Source organism: Cynocephalus volans, chromosome 1, assembly GCF_027409185.1.
Source record: "Cynocephalus volans isolate mCynVol1 chromosome 1, mCynVol1.pri, whole genome shotgun sequence".
Classification (NCBI taxonomy): Eukaryota; Metazoa; Chordata; class Mammalia; order Dermoptera; family Cynocephalidae; genus Cynocephalus; species Cynocephalus volans.
The window spans coordinates 286,057,153-286,065,946 of record NC_084460.1 but is presented as its reverse complement, the minus strand read 5'-3'; positions in this window follow the sequence as shown (position 1 = coordinate 286,065,946).

Here is an 8,794-nt window from a genome sequence, read left to right as displayed (position 1 = left end):
AATCACAGGCAGCTTTTCGATTAGCATTGCACGCCTGTGGCAGTGTCTAGCTAGGTTTCACCCGAAGATTTCTTTTCTCTTACTTTCACTTTTAAAATATGGGAAATTCTTTAACTAAGGAGGAGACTCAACATAAATTACAACTCCAGTGCCTCCTTAAATGAGCTGGCTGTAAAGTAACAGAACAACAGCTTGTTGAATTATTATTAATTATAAGACAACAATGTCCTTGGCATCCTAGGGAAGGAAGCCTTGATTTAGAAGATTGGGAATGAGTTGATCGTTGGTTAAAAACTGCAATAGGTCCTGCGAAGGCTTATCACCTGCCAGTGTAGAATTTATGTCAACTTGCTTTAAAACTTATTCAGGACCTTAACAAAACACAAAAACATATTTTTCTTACTGAAAAGGAGGAAGCACAATCTCCACCACCTCCTCCTCCTCCATCTGCCTCTGATTTTCCACCTCCACCCCCACCTTTAGAGGTGGACAATTCATTCACTCCCTTGATGGAGCACTGTCTTAAAGAGGGACATAATATAGGAGTCGATACCTATAGGAACTTGAGCTAATCCTAGTTATGAAAATCTTCCCTTTTCCTTATTTAAAAAATTTTAAAAGGACATAATAAAAAATGGTTTCCACGGTACTTTTACTGAAGGATTTTTAGAATCTGTAAGTAATGGTTACAATATGACTCCTTGGGATTGGAAAACACTCAAAAAAACTGTCTTAACAACTGATCAATATACTGTTTGGTTACAAAAATATCGAGAGAGTATTACTATAATAACTTCAGGAAATATACAAAACAATATTCAAATTGGCATAAACATGTTGTTCTGGGAAAGTGACTTTATGTCCCCTCAGGCACAGGCCTTACTTCCTCAACAGTGCTTGGTCAAACAACCTGTGCAGCTGTATAAGCATAAAATAAAATTCTGGAAACAAATATCCCTACTGGCTCTTTTGCTGCTAATTGGACAAAGGCTTTCCAAATCTTACATAGATTTTGTTAATAGATTTCAAGATGCTATCTTTAGACAAGTAGATAATATTCAACTGGTAACTGGTCATTACATACTAATAACCATCCCCTCTGTGACACAGTGAGAAGTGTAACACCTTGACAATCTGACCTATTTTTCCCCCATGCTGGCTTGTGACAGCAATTCACATTGCAAAGGCAGCTGCAAATCCCAGACCATTCTGGTTGTCTCAAGTTCAGCCAATAGCTGCTGCTTTTCCCAGCTGCTTTTTTGCTGGCAATTGGAGGAGCTATTGCAACAGATGGTTTGACTGACCAATGGATACATGACCAGGCCCACTTTAGCAGCCTTCCAGTGATAAAGGAACTGAATTATCAAGAGGAGAAGGAATTGTTATCTGTAAAAAAAAAAAAAAAGAAAAAAGAAATTACTGATCATTTCTATGTTACCCTAAATATCAGAGAGAGACTTTCTAAAAAAGTAGTGAGTTTAATTGGGAATATAACATTGCAATGGGAATATGTGTGTCATAGTAAACTGTGCGTATTTAGGGAGGTAACAAAAGACAAAGGGTTTTAAAGGAAAAATTATGGAGGATTACATAATCATTTTGGAATAATTATCCTTAACTACAGGAGCAATAACAAGAGTGACACCTGTCCAAGGTTGGACAAGCAATGGCTCTGCAGATGTCCTTGCAGAATAATGTTTTGTGTAAGTTTGGGATGATGAGCTTTCTGCAAGGTTATGGTTTTGCAGAGTCCTTTCTGATAATTTATGTTATCAGGCATTCGTGCATGAGAACCCTCCCCTTACGGTCTTCCCTGGCTCTATTCATCAGGGTTTTTAACATGTGACGTTATTTTGATTCTGACAATTTTCACAGTTACAGTGAGGGGAGAGTTCAGTAAAAAGAAGTGAGTAGCATTTTCCACTACAAAATTTATCATTTGTGCCTCACTGGGAAAAGAGATGCTTTCCTGTGCATGGTCTAGAAGAAGAAGATTCCATTAAGAAATAAATAAATAAATATGAAAACATGTCATATAATAAATTAACAGGCAATTATGGAAATAAATAATACAAAAGGCTTTAGAAATCAACAAAATGGGAGATGGGAAACATATCTGGGGAAAAGTGGATCACCAACAAAATATTAAAAAATAAAGGTGGGGAAAGGAGATCTTTGACACCCAGAAGAGCCATAGTAGTATATAAGGAAAGGCCCCAGAATCTGTGTTTTGAGGGCCTGGACAGTAGAGATACCTGCCCTATTACACAAATATCTTTTTGTACAAAATTAATATATTCCCTCACTTAAGTGATAGGTGATTGGGCTGTTACTCTACTTTTGGTAAATTCATAGTCAGAGAAGTCCATGAAGGTTATCTGGAAGGAATAAAAACATCAGATAGATATTAAGCCTGGAACCAAATATCACCCTCTTTCTTAGAAAGTTCCTTGAAGAAGTGCTCCAGCAAAATGAAGGAATAAACAAAGAAAACATAGGATCCAAAAAATAGTGGGTCCAACCAAGGAAAGTTGTGAAGGACTGCATGAGAATGAGAGCTATATACTGCTGGCCTTTGGTCCTGATTGGAACAGAAGAACGGAGGAAGAGCTGTGGAAAGGGGTGTTTCAGGAGAAAAGGGAAGGGGTCTTCAATAGAGTATCTAATCGCTGAAAACTTTTGGGGGAAAATTGAGATTGTGATTAAGGCAAACAGAGCAAAAATAAAAGAAAGAAAAAATAAAAGAGGGACCATTAGTAACTCCAGGAGAGGTGAAAAGATGGATGAAAAGTTAACGTAATCAGAGTGACAATTTGACAGTGCAGTGAACAATTTTTACACAAACATAATAATTTAAACCATGCCAATTTTCAACTTTTAGAATCAACCTGTAGACAATATATGAAGAACTAAGTTATAGTTACAGAAGAAAATATAAATATTATTGGGCCAACCCCGTGGCGCACTCGGGAGAGTGCGGCACTGGGAGCGCAGCGGCGCTCGCGCCGTGGGTTCGGATCCTATATAGGAATGGCCAGTGTGCTCACTGGCTGAGCACGGTGCAGATGACACCAAGCCAAGGGTTGCGATCCCCTCACCAGTCACAAAAAAAAAAAAAAGAAAGAAAGAAAAAAAAAGAAAATATAAATATTATTGATCTTGTGAGATATTCTGAGATGCATATTTTGTTTTTCATCCATGGTTCCTGACTGCTCTAACCTTCCCCGATCTTTCTGTCTTGGAGCTGGACAGAAAGAAATTCTTTGACCTACCTTATCTGATTGTTGGTCACAAGACTCTCATTTGAGAAGGGGTCCTGCCCCATACCTGGAAGCAAGGAACTGCAGAGAGAAGCTGAGAAGAATCTGAACAGGTCTTGCTGAATTTCCCCAACCAGGCTGTTGGTGTGAGATCAGACCCTTTTTGTCCAATCACATCTCTACATGTTGTCCATGCATCAGGCATTGCCTACATAGTGAAGCTTCCATAAAAACCCAAGAGCACAGTGATAAAATATATCTACAGACTCCTACTCAGAAAAAAATGCATATTGTGCCTAAATATTTCTATATCTGTAAGGGACAAAAAAAAAAAAAAAAAAAAAGGAAAATATAGGATGTGGCAGACATTCCCCTTAGTTTCATATTCTAAAGAAGATACTGTGTTTGTTCTGCTTTCTTCTGGACCTTTGTTATATAGATCAGGGTAATGTGTAGCAAGGAGAATTGGAAGTAACAAGAGATGCTAGATTGATTTATCTAAGAAAGGTCAGGATGTTAATCAAGAAAGTAAGCAAGAATAGATCTGGGGTAGATAAAAATGTACTTCATAGAAATTAAAAACTTTTATGCTTCTGAGGACATTGTCAAGAAAGTGAAAAACAAGCCACAGAATGGGAAAAAATATTTGAAATCACGTATCTGACGAGGGACTTGTGTCTAAAATGTATGAAGAGCTCTTACCAACTCGAAAATGCAAAGACACATATCCCAGTTTAAAAAAATGGGTAAACGATTTGAATAGATATATGCCCAGCAAAGATGTGCAAATGGCCAATAAGCTCATGAAAAGATGCTCAATATCATGATTCACTCATCAATAGGTAAATGCAAATCAAAACCACAATGAGATACCACTTTACACCCACCTGGTTGGCTATAGTAATAAAGATAAACAATAACAAATGTTGACAAGGATGGGGAGAAATTGGAGCTCTCACACATTGCTGGTGGGAATGTAAAAATGGTTGAGCCTCTGTGGAAAGTAGTTTGGCAGTTCCTCAGAAAGTTAAACAATTGCCATATGATCCAGTAATCCCACTCCTAGGTATATACCAAAGAGAACTGAGAACATATGTTCACAAAAAAATGTCTACATGAATATTCATAGCAACATTATTTAAAATAGCCAAAAAGTAAAAACAACCCAAATGTTCATCAACCAATAAATGGATAACCAAATGTGGTATATCCATACAATGGAATATTAAGTCATAAATAGGAATGAAGTACTGATGCACACTGCAATATGGATGAAACTTGAAAACACTATGCTAAGTGAAAGAATCCAGAAAGAAGATCACAAATTGTATGATTCTGTGTACGTGAAATGTCCATAGAGACAGATGGCAGATTAGTAGTTGCCAGGGGCTAGGCAGAGGAAATTATGGAGAGGGACTGCTAATGGGTATGGTTTTCTTTATGGGGTAATGAAATTGTTCTGGAATTAATGGTGATGGATGCATGATCTTGTAAGTCTACTAAAAGTCACTGAATTGTTCCTTCTGAAAAAGTAAATTTTATGGTGTATGAATTACATCTCAACTAAAAGAAAAATAGATTTGGGGGTCCAGGGGGAAAGAAGAAATGAGGATGACAGGGAGCCAGCAAAAAGAGTTTTGGGGAGAAAAAGAGAAGGAAATTCAGGGCACCTGCCTTGTTGTACAGGACGTGGGAGAGATGGATGGGTACAGAGGATTTTTAGGAAGTTTGGTGTGTGTTTAGGATATATCCCCACCTCCTTTTGTTACTTATTCTAGAAATTTCAGAAATCACCTATTTTTAAAGAACTTTGGAGTGGAATATGTAAGTTTGGGGAATGTGATATTGAACTGAGACTTATTTTGGTTAACACATTCACTCAGTCAACAAATATTTATTGAGCATTTACTGAGTGCCGGGCTCTGTTCTGTGGACAATGGGGTGCAATGGTGAGCAAGGCAGGTTGAGGTGGTGCCCTCATGGAGCTTACAGTCTAATGGTGTGTGTGTGTCTGTGTGTGTGCACCTGCCTGCAGCATGGGGAGCTCAAGCACAGACTTGATGAAAAAACTGAATACATATGATCGTTTCAGTTGGTGGTAAGTCCTTTTAATAAAAGTAAGGTAGAGACAACCAATAAAGAATGACAAGATTCTGAGGGCTCATGGAGCACTTAAAGCCAATAGGTTTAAGGACCCCAGATTAGAATCCTGGATAAAATAATCTCTACACATCCCTTTTACCTAAAAAAAAAAACTTCTGTAATTCACAGAACAGGTACGACAGATGTGAAAGTGACAAGCACCCCAAATTAAAAATAGGGAGTGTAAAATATCAGTAACTTGGAACCTGCCAATTGGGAATTTGAGATAATCTAAAGAGGGGCTTCGCTGAGATTTAGTTTTATATTTATCAATAAAAAATGAGTTTGCAAAATAATGTTTGCAAAACAATGTTTGCAAAATCAAACCACTTAACTTCCTCAATCAACTCACAGGCATTCCTGAGGGTCTACTGTGCCTAAGGCATTAAGAACAACATCAAAAGGAGACGACACTTGGAAGGCATTAAAACTGGAAGGAAATTTGGCAATGATCTAATACTTTAATCGCTCATTCTGCATAGGAAGAAACTGATATTCAGAAGCTCAAGGGACTTGGCCAAGTTTCCCCAGTTTGCTAGTAACAGAGCTGGGATTACAGTGCAGATGCCCTAATTTCAGGTTCCACCAGAAGCATACATTGAAAAATAATTGACATGTTAATGGAAGATTGTCTGTTTACTAAACCAAGGACCTAAAGTGCCCTCTGAAAAAATATATTCCTTCTTAGTTCTGCTTCTACTTATTAACAATAATGAAAAAACACTTTTGTTGCTGATTTTTTTCATTTATTTAGATTCTCTATGAAACAATATGTCACTTCTTAATTAACTGTCTTATCAGTTCGTAATAATGATTGATTTTTTCATTCCTTAACCACTTTACTAGGAACCATTAGGAATGGGAACATCATTCAGATGTAGCCCCTGACCCCAAAAAGCTAAAAATCCAGAGAAGGAAATAAAACATGTTCACAAATGTCTAGATCTTGATGACACCATTAGAGTGCTACCATCACCAAAAGTTTCCAGAGGAACCTTCATTTTTTTTTTTTTTGAGTTCAATGTTTATTATTTTTTTTATTTTTATTTAAATTAATTTATTTTTAATTTTATTTTTTTAATTTTATTTTGTTGACATACAATGTGGTTGATTACTGTGGCCCATTACCGAAACCTCCCTCCCTCCTCCCTCTTCCCCCTCCCTCCCAACAATATCCTTTCTGTTTGCTTGTCATATCAACTTCAAGGAATTGTAGTTGTTATGTCTTCTCCCCCCCCAGCTTTTTTTTGTTTGTGTGTGAATTTATTTATTTATTTTTAGCTCCTACCAATAAGTGAGAACATGTGGTATTTCTCTTTCTGTGCCTGACTTGTTTCACTTAATATAATTCTCTCAAGGTCCATCCATGTTGTTGCAAATGGCAGTATTTCATTCTTTTTTATAGCCGAGTAGTATTCCATTGTGTAGATGTACCACATTTTCCATATCCACTCATCTGATGATGGACATTTGAGCTGGTTCCAACTCTTGGCTATCGTAAAGAGTTCTGTGATGAACATTGGGGAACAGGTATACCTTCGACTTAATGATTTCCATTCCTCTGGGTATATTCCCAGCAGTGGGATAGCTGGGTCATATGGTAGATCTATCTGCAATTGTTTGAGGAACCTCCATACCATTTTCCATAGAGGCTGCACCATTTTGCAGTCCCACCAACAATGTATGACAGTTCCTTTTTCTCCGCAACCTCGCCAGCATTTATCATTCACAATCTTTTGGATATTAGCCATCCTAACTGTGCTGAGGTGGCATCTCAGTGTGGTTTTGATTTGCATTTCCCGGATGCTGAGTGATGTTGAGCATTTTTTCATATGTCTGTTGGCCATTTGTATATCTTCCTTAGAGAAATGCCTACTTAGCTCTTTTGCCCATTTTTTAATTGGGTTGCTTGTTTTTTTCTTGTAAAGTTGTTTGAGTTCCTTGTATATTCTGGATATTAATCCTTTGTCAGATGTATATTTTGCAAATATTTTCTCCCACTCTGTTGGTTGTCTTTTAACTCTGTTAATTGTTTCTTTTGCTGTGCAGAAGCTCCTTAGTTTGATATAATCCCATTTGTTTATTTTTCCTTTGGTTGCCTGTGCACTTGGGGTCGTATTCATGAAGTCTGTGCCCAGTCCTATTTCCTGAAGTGCTTCTCCTATGTTTTCTTTAAGAAGTTTTATTGTTTCAGGGTGTATACTTAATTCTTTAACCCATTTTGAATTGACTTTAGTGTATGGTGAAAGGTATGGGTCTAGTTTCATTCTCCTGAATATTGACATCCAGTTTTCCCAGCACCATTTGCTAAAGAGGCAGTCTCTTCCCCAGTGTATAGGCTTGTTGCCTTTGTCAAAGATCAGATGGCTGTAGGTGTGTGGGTTGATTTCTGGATTCTCTATTCCATTGATCAGTGTGTCTGTTTTTAATGCCAGTACCATACTGTTTGGGCTATTATAGCTTTGTAGTATAGTTTAAAGTCAGGTAGTGTTATGCCTACAGCTTTATTTTTTTTTTTGCTCAACATTGCTTTGGCTATGCGTGGTCTTTTATTATTCCATATAAATGTCTGGATAGTTCTTTCCATTTCTGAGAAAAATGTCATTGGAATTTTGATGGGGATTGCATTGAATTTGTATTTCACTTTGGGTAGTATGGACATTTTCACTATGTTGATTCTTCCAATCCAAGAGCATGAGATATCTTTCCCTCTTCTTGTATCCTCTCTAATTTCTCTCAGCAGTGGTTTGTAGTTCTCATTGTAGAGATTTTTCACCTCCTTGGTTAACTCAAATCCTAGGTATTCTATTTTTTTGGTGGCTATTGTAAATGGGCAGGCTCTCTTGATTTCTCGTTCTGCATGTTCACTATTGGAGAATAGAAATGCTACTGATTTTTATGTGTTGATTTTGTATCCTGCTACTGTGCTGAAATCATTTATCAACTCCAAGAGTTTTTTTTGTAGAGGCTTTAGGCTGTTCGATATATAGGATCATGTCATCTGCAAACAGGGACAGTTTGACTTCATCTTTGCCAATCTGGATGCCCTTTATTTGCTTCTCTTCTCTGATTGCTCTGGCTAGTACTTCCAACACTATGTTGAATAGGAGTGGTGAGAGTGGGCATCCTTGTCTAGTTCCTGTTCTTAAAGGAAAGCTTTCAGCTTTTCCCAGTTCAGGATTATATTGGCAGTGGGTTTATCATATATGGCTTTAACTATGTTGAGATACTTTCCATCTATACCTAACTTATAGAGGGTCTTTGTCATGAATGAATGTTGAATTTTATCAAATGCTTTTTCAGCATCTATAGAGGTGATCATACGGTCCTTGCGTTTGAGTTTATTAATATGGTGTATCACATTTATTGATTTGTGTATGTTGAACCAACCT